This window comes from Equus caballus, chromosome 2 (assembly GCF_041296265.1).
Source record: "Equus caballus isolate H_3958 breed thoroughbred chromosome 2, TB-T2T, whole genome shotgun sequence".
NCBI classification, from domain to species: domain Eukaryota; kingdom Metazoa; phylum Chordata; class Mammalia; order Perissodactyla; family Equidae; genus Equus; species Equus caballus.
In genome coordinates, this window is record NC_091685.1 from 117,459,408 (window position 1) to 117,471,872 (window position 12,465).

Consider the following 12,465-nt stretch of genomic DNA (forward strand, 5'->3'; position numbering starts at 1 on the left):
AAATACTCTTTCCCAATGAGGCTTTTGAAAAACATGGACATGGTGAATGTAAGCTTCCTCGTGGGTAATGAAATTGGATTTATTAATGATGATAACAATAATTTTGGTCCTTTAATCCTTCTGTGACTGGTTGTTATTCTCTCCATTGGCAACAAAACATTATTATTAGCATTTTTATGTCTTTATATTTCTTGAGGAAATGCATCCATTTATTCTTGAAAATCTACTATATATGACTATATTTAAGATATTATCTGCCTCATAACTCCAAACTTCTTATTTTAAGATCATATATGATCCAACTCAGTTTATCTTTTCAACCTCTATTCTGACTACTTCTCACTGCACATGTTTCTGTTGGGCTAGCCCCCCGGCTCTTCCTCATCTCTGGCTTGCTCATGGCTACCTTGACCTCCATTCTCAGCTTCTATGCCTTGATTAAAATACTTTTCCTGAATCTACCCACATTTCAAGAGCTATCTCAAGTCCTACTTCTTATGAGAAGATGACACATCCCCTAATGACCCCAGTAAACGGTGATTTCTGTTTAAACTGAGTCCCTGAGTAATCCCTGACCTTAACTCTCACTTAGCATCTTCATGTGCATGAGGCAACTCCAAAATTAGGTGATGAGACAGTTTTTCTCATACATTCAATTACGTCCCAAAGTACGTAATAAGCAGCCTTAGACGTAATTTGAAAACATTTAATTGACAATTATTATACTGCCTTTAAATGTTTGGTGAGTGCAGAACTAATTAGTCACAGAATTGATTTACTACGTTAAGAAAGAATAATTTAAAGTTTGGAGCATTGTCTCAAAACAAGTGGTTTGTGTATTTTGAGTATGGGGCAAAACTAGGAAAAAAAAAAGCAAAACTATGTTGTAAACCTGGAGTAGAAGATAAGTGGCTAGAAGGCTAATGAGTTTGATTTTTTTCCCCACATAGTGTTTTTAAAGGCTCTCTACCTATACTGGTATTAAGGCTTGATCCAGATAAAGCAATTTAGCAATAGCTTAACCTGGATGTTTTCATCCATTTATTTGACTACTACATATTTTCTGAGTTGAAAATCGTATGTTCAAAGATTTAAAGAGAAAAAATAATAAATTGTGTAAACTGAATGATTAAAACAAAGATGTTAAATTAATAGATATAAAGAAGCCAGTTAATAGAGGGTCTTGAAATACAGGTGAACTGAGCTTTGATTAGCTCCCATCGCTATTCGAAAGCCTTTTTAACCAAGGAAAGGTGATTGAAATATTTGAGAAAAGGTTTTAAGTTATTAATTTAAATATGTAAATACAATCCCAGTTCTAACTTGTGTGGAAATTACCACATTTAACAGGAGCCAAGTTGCTATGAATATGAAAGACGAAATTTATCAGAGAAGGAAAATTTTAAACCTTGGTTACTAATTTGAATAAGAATGGGAGGAGAAAAAGAGAAAAAATTTCATGATTTCTAAAATTGTGACCTAAGATAATAGGAAATTATTGGTGCTATGAACATCAACACAGAAGGTGAGAGGCTACATTGGGAATTGAAAAGATTAGTTTTCTAGCATTTTATGACTGTAACTGAAGCAGGTTTGTTATATTTGACACAATAACAGAAAAACATGTTTTTAGAATTCTTGGACTGAATGGAGTTTCTATCAAAAAGGGAGCCAAAAATGGAAGGGTGGTATGTGGCAGATGAAATCCAGATTTGATTCGTAGCAACCACTATAGCTTCAGCAATGCAGAGCAGTCCAAGCAATAGGAGTTGGATGGATGGCCAGTCAGGCAAGCAAGCAGCGTGTGAAAGTTCTTTGACAGTTTCTAGGCAGGTAAGCCAGCATGCAATCAATAAGCGTTGCATAAGAGCTGGGCAGTGCAATCCCGGACAGATGGGATAAGAGTTTATCAAAGATATTTCACAGCAGATTGAGGGTACCCAGTCCCTGGATTAGGGTCTGTGGACAATGTCTTGTCCCTGAAAAAAATAGCACAGAAGGCAGTGCCCCAGTCATAGAGGAAGGGTGAGATTTGACAACATGTGACAACATGAAGTTGTCACAAGATAGAGGACATGTGACAACATAGAGGACTTGACAGGGAACTTGGAAGGGAGGAGCTCAGTCACAATAATCCTGTACATGAGAGAGGAGCCATCAGCAAGACTTTCTTGAACTGCAGCCCTGCACTGACCTAGGACTTCATAGCTCTCCGGGGAAGGATTACGTTTAGTACCTCATGGAATCCTTAGGTGCCCAGCTGCAAGAACTAGATACACTAATTGACGATGCTTAATTGACTCAAAAAAGAAAAGCAGGCACTATCAGAGGCTTTTAATAAGAAAGGTTCATTTTCTATCTAAACATAGTTAGAATCATTGTGTCAAAATATTTTTGTAAGTAGAGTTTGGCTTAGCTGAAAAGAAAAGCTCCATATAATGTATTTTGATTCAGTAGTGACCTTAGACAAACTCAAAAATACTTGGAAGAGAACAGCCAGCACACAGCCATATATTTAATCATAATTTTCCTTCTTTTATTTAAAATCTCAATGTAAATGTTCAAAATTTTATTTTCTTCTGAGTCCTTTCAAGTGGTACCATACATTTAACTTTGTCAGTGGAAGGCAAAACTGTCTGTTCCAAAACAGATTCCTTTATCAAAGAAAATAGGGTCTTTCTCTACTTAAAAAAAAAAAATGCCAAGATTATATAAAAGTGTGCACTTTTAAATTATGAGTGAAAAAAATAAGGAAATATATGCCAGTAATATCCCTTCCAAATTGGGCATTCAACTAAAAACATTTACATTTTATGTATGAACGTAATACAATTTAATTCAGCGCCCAAATCATTAATTTCTCATCTATGGGCTCTGTATATCGCTTTTTATTATAGAGTTTACACAAATAAGAAAACTATTCCTTTCTTGATTTCAGTAGTTAGGCAAGACATATTCATAATTATCTGCATTGCATTGCAAGTGCAATATATGCCCTGATAAAATTATTGTGGACAATGGGAACAAAGAAAGGGTGACAATATATGTTTTGTTGGAATTAGGGCAATTTCCTGGAGCGAGTAGAATTTGAGTGCTCTGTGACGGTCTGGCAGAACACTAGCGAATCAAGATGGGGAAGGATATTCTTGGCCAGTGAATCAGCTCAAGCTGAGATTTGGCTGAAACTATCAGGACATTTTTGATAACAGTAAATGGCCCAGGTTGGTCAGATGATAAAGTGAATAAGAAATAGTAGTGGGACTAAATGCTGAAGATGTTGTTGTGGCCATAATACAGAGCTCTGTTGACAGAAAGATACCATTTGAGTCATTGAAGATTTTAAGCCAGAAAGGGACGTGATCAGAGCTGGGAATGAAGAAAAATACATTATTTGAACCAGGGAGTTGATTTTGAGGAGATCTGTTAAAAAGAACCCATTACACCCATATAGGCATAATAATTATTACATTTTTTAAAATAGAATTTATTCGACATATTAGTATACACTAAGTACTGTGCTAATCATGAACAGGCAGTATATCATTTAATACAACAACGAGAGGAAATATTTTATACATTTTCTGAATGAATAAAATGAGGCTTCACAATATTAGGATACTTGTCTAGCTAATAAGTGGCAGAGCAAAAAACAAACCCAGACTGTCTTCTTGAATGTGTAAGCTCCCTTTTAGAACACAGTGGCTTGAGTTTGGGTTTGAATCTCAGTGCCAACGCTTACTAGTTAACCTTGAACATATTTATGAACCTCTCCAATTCTCAGATTGTAGATCTGTAACACCAATGTAAAGCAACGCAAATCTTAGCATTATGGTGAGTCCTGAATGACATAAGAAGTGGAAAGTTGCTAGAACAGAGCCTGGTCTGTAAGATTGACTCAGCTTGGCTCGGTACAGTCAAGATGGAAAGGGGAGACTGGGAGAGCCTGTGCACAAGTGGAATTGACAGGATTTGGGCACATACTCAATGGAGGAGAAGAGCAGAAGGAGGAGACGTGGTGCCGTTACAGTTTTAGCCTGAGTTTGTCCATTAACATATGCAGAATTTGTCTAGGAAGATGAGGAGTTTGGTTTAAGATCTAACGACAACACAGGACATACAGATGTAGGCATTTAAAAAAGTAAATCTAGATTTTCGGACACCGTCAGAGGTGGCACTATAGATTTAGAAATCATCAATCTTAATTTTAGTGATTATCACTAAAGGGAAATGAATCAAAGAAGGAAAACAGGTTGAATGCATCATTTTGGATATCCTGTAATAAACCCAAGGTCATGGCAAGTTAGCTTCATATAGAGGAAAATTGTTCCACACCCCAGCATAGTAGCCATCCCCATAGCCTCTCATGTGTCATAAGGAGGAAAGCCTGAAAGCTCAGTAAGCACTGGCAGTCCTCAGAGAAATGAAATTTAAAGGAGTGCTACTGAGGACAGCATTGTGTTCTTGCAACCAAGAGGGCGCAATCATTCACCTGGAATTGGGCATTTTGAAATTTTTTCCTTCTTATTTATGACTGCTTGATTAACAAGAATTGCAGTATGATCCCCTCCTAACATGACTGTGAGATGTACCAAGTGACTCAATGTCATAAATATTCCTGAAATTTGGAGTTATGTATAGGGTTTAAGGATCTAGAGAACAAGGAAGCCAAATCCTCATTTTTAGTTATTGTGCCCAGAAATTATATTCTGCTGAGAGAATTTTATTTAGTTTTTGTGTGTTTATGTTTTCCATGACAGTGTTTATTGTGAACAGGTCTATTTTTTTCTTAGAAACAAGGAGTTTAGAGGCGTACTTTCATTTAAAGCTGTTTTCTGACTATCAATCATTGTTACTTCTTTAAAAAGCATATTTTAAAACAAGACCTGTTACCAAGTGAGGATTTTCTGCTCAGAATAATTTTTAAAGCTTTTTATATACAAATTAGATTTTAATTTAAGATTAGACATTCCCTGAATTCATTTGCACTTGAAACAGGCTAAACAGTACTGGGTCTAACACCAACACGAGTGCTCACTCGGTTAGTTTACAGTAGAGGATAATTACTGAGCAGAGAGCAATCTCTGGATGCACCAGGGGAAGAACATGCTTAAAGTCCATAAGCTTCATTTTGCTACTCGAGATGCAGCAATTGTCTCCATGGGAAAGAAAATAATAGAAGCTCTTTTGGTAACAGCCACGAAGCTGGCAGAGTCTCAGCAAGCTGGAAAAGCAACCCTACAGTGGTTGTATCCGAGTCCTTAAGTCTCATGGTTAATGCCTTAAAAGCCCGGGGATGTTTGTGGGGATGTTTCCTCATTGGTTTTGTCATTCTCTGTGATGATATAAATAGTGATTAATTAATTAGCCAGTTAATTGGCTCAGACTATAATAAGCCTCTTCAGCTAAAACCACGGTGTTCTGTTATGATAATTATCAAAAGATACCACAAAATGGTTTCACATCTAAAAAATGACTAAAGAGGAAAACAAAACTTTCTCCTTTTATACTCCCTGTAGAAATACAGTGCGTTCTGGATTAAATTAGAAAACCACCTTGGTTATATAATCCTGAGGCAGCTAGAATGTATTATGATTATTTTTCAAAAAATAGATTAAGCTGTTGAAGCAGCACAGACATTGTATTTAATTTTCATTCAATTTATCATTTTTGGGGTCAACTCTGAACCTAGCTCTCTAGCTCTTTGTTGGGATTGATAATTTCCATCCACAATTTTCTTTTTTTTTTTCCCAAATAAATCAAATACTCCTCTGATGTGTCCTTTATTATTATACTTTTGAAACATTTCATACATTCTAAAGAGTATATATAATGAATATCTATAGTTTAAAGGATTATAATAAGAACAACAGTCTTGTACACACCATTTAGCTTAAGATCTAGAATATCACCAACGCTTTTCCAATCACATACCAATTTTTCTACTGGAGAGTTGACTGGTATCTTGAATTTTGAGTGCTACCATACATAATCTCTGCAATTTTTTTCCCTTACTTTTACTTCTGAGATTCATCCACATTGATGCTTATAACTATAGGTCACTAAACTTAATTTCTTTATAGTGTTTCTCCTCTCCAATATTGGTATTGTCAGATTTTTAAATTTTTGGATCTTTGGTGGGTGTAAAATTGTATATGAGTTATTTTCATTTTCCTGATTATTTATGAGGCTGAATAGCTTCTTTCGTACTTAATGACCATTATATTTTTTCAAGTTTTCTTATTTTTAATTGCTTTGAAATTAAGTTGCAAAGAATCAAATTTTATCTCTAAATACCTCAGCATTGATTTCCTGAGAAATGAATATTCTACTTCAATAATCATAATACATTAGTACACTTGAGAAAATTAACATCTGTGTCCTATGAACTTAGTTGTGGCTCTGATAACAGAATATAAATTCATGTAGTTGATATTGTTTTTTAATGTAGTCTGACAATCTTAGTTTTTACTAATAAATCTAATAAAACCTCCATAAGAAGATAATAGAGATGCAATATTCAAAAAATAATAGCTGTGACTTTTTCAAAATCAATGAGTGATAATTCTCCAATTCAGAAAGCCTCCTTGCAAAAAGTCTGCAGCAGAATAAATGAAAAATAAATCCCTGCTACATACATTATAATCACGCAAAATAACACAAGACAGATTACTCCTCCTGCAGAAAAAAAAAAAAAAAAGACTGGCAGTTGATTTGTCAAAAGTAGCAACAGAAGCAAGATCTCAAATCATCTTTTTTAGGGATGATTAGTCTTTTTCTTTACAAAACAGAGAAACAGAGTGTTCTTTTCCTGGCATAGAAACTGAATGATGAGAAGATACTCTATCCCAATTTTAAAATTCTGCTCTGAACAAACCTGATCTGAATACAAGTTGCCTGTTTTCTGGACATGAGCATGTGTTTTACTTGATTTGGGTGGAAAAAGCAAAGACCATTATCTTTGGTAGGTGAAAATCATCCTTGGAAACATTAGTTTTGAGGAAAGGATTGATTCCTGGCTCTACCGGTCATTGACTATAATCTTGTGCAACTTACTTACTGTTAGGCGCCACACTTTCTTCATTTGTAGAGTGGAATCTAATAATAGTACATATTCAACAAGTTGCTGTGAAGATTAAATTGTTTAATCCATGAATAACACGAGAAAAATGCCTGACACTTTGTAAAAATTAGCTAATTTACTTGATAATGGACAGTTTAAGAAAAAAGTTTCCTTTGATTTTTTCAATAATTTGATTACCGTATTTCATCAATTCTAAGATTCACATTTAGTTTCATATTTTAGCATCTCAGACATTAGGGTATGTCTTTTAATTGATAGCATCTTCTATTTTATGAAATGCAGTAATTTAAACTGATTTTCTGTAAACTGAGATCACAGTTCCTAATTTACCTACCTAATTACCTAATATAAGTTCCCATGGTAAAATATGAAAATTGTCACCATTAGGTGTTTGACCCCTTTGTGTTGAAAAATAAACCTACAAAAAACATCTGTGCTCATCAGAAATATACTAATATATAAAACAGAAATACTTTTTCCAATTGTTTATAATAAAGTTGTGGGAGGTATTATTTAGTATAACTTTTATGATCTATTCAGTGTGATTCAAATGTGTATTATGAGTTTAGAATGTATCACTTCATAGCACATACTTTTTTTTTTTTTAAAGATTTTATTTTTTCCTTTTTCTCCCCAAAGCCCCCCTGGTACATAGTTGTGTATACTTCGTTGTGGGTTCTTCTAGTTGTGGCATGTGGGACGCTGCCTCAGCGTGGTCTGATGAGCAGTGCCATGTCCGCGCCCAGGATTCGAACTAATGAAACACTGGGCCACCTGCAGCGGAGTGCGCGAACTTAACCACTCAGCCACGGGGCCAGCCCCTCATAGCACATACTTTTTAAAAGAAAAAAATGATCTACTTATTTAGATGTTAGAAAACAAAAATAAAAATAGTTTCTGAAGTCCATATTCCACAGTTAAAACTTTCACAGTTATTTATTTAACATTTGCTAATGTTAAGGCATTGATGATATTTAAATTTTTAACCACTTTATTAAGGTATGATTGACATGTAGAAAGCTGTATATATTTAATGTATAAAACTCGATGAGTGTGAGTATAAGAATATATCCATGAAACCATCACCACCAAAAAGGACATACACATATCCATTATCAGCTAAAGTTTCCTTCCGCTTCCTTTAGTATCAGTATCCGTATCAATATCAGTATCAGTATCAGTATTACCATGAGGGGTGTGGTGGTAAGAACACCTAACATAATATCTACCCCCTTAGTAAATTTTAAATATAGACTACAGTATTGTTAGCTATAAGTACTATGCTATATGATGGATCTCCACAACTTATTTATCTTGCATAACTGAAACTTTGTACCCTTTGACCATCACCTTCCCATGTCCCCCTCCCCACAGCCTCTGGCAACCCCGTTCTACTCTCAGCTTCTATGAGTCTGACTATTTTAGATTCCACATTTAAGTGAGATCATACCGTATTTCTGTTTCTGTGTCTGGCATTTTCACTTAGCACAACATCCTCCAGGTCCCTCCACATTGTCACAAATGGCAGGATTTGCTTCTTTTTCAAGGCTGAATAATATTCCATTGTATGTGTATACCACATTTTCTTTACCCATTCATCTGTTGATGCACATTTAGATTGTTTTCATATCTTGGCTATTGTGAATAACATTGCAATAAACATGGGATTTCTTCAAAATCTTGATTTCAAATCCTTTGGATAAAAATCCAGAAGTGGGATTGCTAGATCATATAGTAGTACTACTTTTAATTTTTTCAAGAACCTCCATATTTTTTTCCATAATGGCTGTAATTTAAACACTTTTAAGGATTATTTGGGGGCCAGCCCTGTGGCTGAGTGGTTAAGTTCATACGCTCCACTTCGGCAGCCCAGGGTTTCACTGGTTCAGATCCTGGGTGCGGACATGGCACCGCTCATGAAGCCATGCTGAGGTGGCATCCCACGTGGCACAACTAGAGGGACCCACAACTAAAATATACAACTATGTACTGGGGGGCTTTGGGAAGAAGGAAAAACAAAGAAAGATTGGCAACAGATGTTAGCACATGTACCAATCTTATAAAAAACTTAATAAAAAAGATAATAATTATTTGCTGAACTTAAACAGGTATTAAGATAGTTAAATATTGTGGTAATAATTATAAAGAAATTCTAATCTCAGATAATAAAATAAATATAATTTATAGAAAATACATGCAAAAATACTGTAGTTACATAAAAATAGAAGTTTTAGAGCTATAGAGCCAAGCTTTCTTAGAATTTCTAAAGATATATAATTGAAAGATCAGGCACAATTTGTCAAGCATCCTTTCTTTTGATTTGAAGCCTGAATGTATTACAAATGAAATATAATTTTTTTATTTGCTTACAAATAACTCTTATAAATGATATTTTGCACAAAATATTTGATACCCAAAATGCTTTATGGGGTTCATACTATATCTGCTGCATCTGTTTTTCTTTTTAAAGGAAGGTTGCAATAAACAAAGCACCAAATAAATATAAGTTAAAAAGAAAATCTTTGCTTTCTTAAGAATATCTGTACATGTAAAGCTTATACATTGGGGTAAATATCTTCTATCCTTGAATAATCTAAGTTTTCTTTTAAAAAAATTGAACTATATACCTATCCATCTATGTATTAATGTGCAATGATTAATTACTCCTCAATTAATTTTATAAATGAAATTGAACTCAATAAATAAATGGTTTTCTAATGCTTATTTTATTTTATCATTTTCTATTCAATTTAATATTCCAGAATGAGCCACTACACATAATAAACACTTCATACATAAGATGAAATACATAAGGAATTCCATAAGCTTTTCTACACCCACTTTTGTTTTGCCAATGTAAGTTTCATTTCACATATAAGTAGAATAGTCATAACTTTTGGACTATTTCACATATTTTTAATAGGGAGGCAATATTCCAAAATCTTATTTCAATTCAATTAGAATTCATTTTAAAATACTAATTTAAAGGATGAAATTTGATTACATTATTTATGTTATAGATTGCCTAATTTGTTTATTATTTTGAGGAATTCCCACTCTTACAAATGCTGCATTGGGCCTACAGTGAAATAAAATAACAAATAACATTTTTTCTGTGTGTGGAGAAATGTTCGCATGAATATTGCTGCTAGAAAAAAATGTCATTCCATATTACATAAATTCTGAAATATATACCATCCCCCAGAACAATATTTAATATATACCTAAGATGGACCCTCACAATTTGCTTCCTGTTACTTCTCACATTCAAGACATAAGTTTTAAACTATAAACTCTGTTTCAAATATTAAATTCCTATCCTATTTGAATATTTGAATATTTAAATGAGATTTTAGTTCCTGTATGCATAACTATTTTAAACTTAAATTTTGTTTTTAAATTTCTCACACTGTCAATTATAGTATATTTGACTGCAACTCAAGCATTTATAGATGCTTAAAGAAGACTGCATTGACCTTTTAGAATAAAAATGTATTTTGTATTTTCACTGTGAAAAACGTTATAGTAATTTACAATAAATTGCTCTTTCAAAGAGTTTTACCAAACTGAGACATAAGAATGTCCCTGCTGAAATTTATTCATCCTAAGGGCCAATAAACCTTACTGCACTTTTTTACCAAATAGCACAAATGAAGATAAAACCTAGCAAGTTTACAGAACGAAGTAGGATAGTATTGACTGACAACCAAGTAGCATTAGTCTGGAGTATAAATGAATTCTATTTGAATGCTTTGTGTACCAAAGTAGTCAGTATTTGTTACCATGTTGAATTTGTCACTTATGACATAAGATATAAACAATTAAGAATTTTTTTTATATGGAAAGTCTGGGGAAGTTGGAAGGGGAAACATCTGAGGAAACACAAAAGACAATGCTTGAAATAACAGGATTTTAGAGATTTAGTGATAATAACTCTCAAGATAAGACATGCCAAGTCATTCCTATACGGAAGCTTTAGGGAGAGTTAACCTAGTAAGATTGGGTGAATTCCAGGAATGCTATTATAAAAGTTTTAAGATTTCTTGTGGTTTCAAGATATGGAAGCGAAAGTATCCACTGATAGATGAATAGACAAAGAAATTGTGGTGTGTATATATATATATATATATATATATGATGGAATATTAATCAGCCATAAAAAAGAATGAAATCTTTCCATTTGTGACAACACAGACGGACCTAGAGGATATTATGCTACGTGAAATAAGTCAGACTGAGATAGACAGGTATCATATAATTTCATTTATATGTATGTGGAATCTAAAAAACAAAACGGGTGAATAAACAAAACAGAAACAGACTCACAGATGTAGGAAGCAAACCGGTGGTTCCCAGAGGGGGGAGGGGTTGAGGGGGTGGGCAAAATAGATTAAGAGGTACAAGCTTCCAGTTATAAAATAAATCATGGGATGTAGCGTACAGCACAGGGAATATGGTCAATAATATTGTAATAACTTTGTGTGGTGACAGATGATAACTAGACTTATCATGGTGATCATTTCATAATGTATATAAATGTCAAGTCACTATGATGTACACCTGAACCTAATAGGATGTTGTAGGTGAGTTATACTTTAATTTAAAAAAAAAAGATTTCTTGTGACTTCCCTTTATGTGCCTTTTTGGAATTTATTTCCCTTAGTAATTCCTAATTAAAAATCTTAGAAAACTTTGAAATGGCTGTGTCTAATTTCTGGAGTTAGTGCAGAGAGGAATAACTGCACAAATGTACCCCTATTTAAAGAAAGAAACTTTGATGAAACACAAGATAGTGATAGATTAGAAAAGGGAATGAAAAGAGAGATGGTCTTCTAAAAGCTTTCTTTAGAAGAGTTTTATAAGGAAAAATCATTATATTCCATAGGTTAATAGTGTTGTCTATAACTTGGACATTTTTCGATGTCTGTCCTTGGTCTATGCATGTCTGTATTTATTCTCAGCTCACTGGAAAGCCAAATGTCTCTCTTTGAGATTCTCATTGTACAATATCGCATCCCAGTATGGTCACATGTATTTGATAGGAAACCGATCCCCTAATGAAGGGAACGACACGGGAGAATGAGGAGCTATGGGCATCAATAGGTATGTGGTTGGGGTTCTGTGAGCAATGGGGCAAAATACAACTTTTATTTATTCCCTCAGATTTTAATGCTAATTTCATACCCAACTTAATATCCCTTCCAATCAATTTCTGATTTCTTCACTTTGGTTATGATCCAGTCTGACTTTACTTACTGTTATAATCAGAAGAAATAGATTGATTGGTTGGTTTGTCTTACTTTCGTTGTTGGGGATGAAGTTATTATATTTTGGATGGTTACTTTTCATCACACTAAGAAAGGTTATAACAATTTTCTGTTCAG

General features: G+C 33.9%; 1 protein-coding gene across 2 annotated transcripts in view; it reads left to right on the plus strand.

Annotated features, from left to right (window-relative positions):
* NDST4 (N-deacetylase and N-sulfotransferase 4) overlaps positions 1-12,465 on the plus strand; it is a 388,880-nt gene that overhangs the window by 165,213 nt on the left and 211,202 nt on the right. The window lies entirely within an intron of this gene.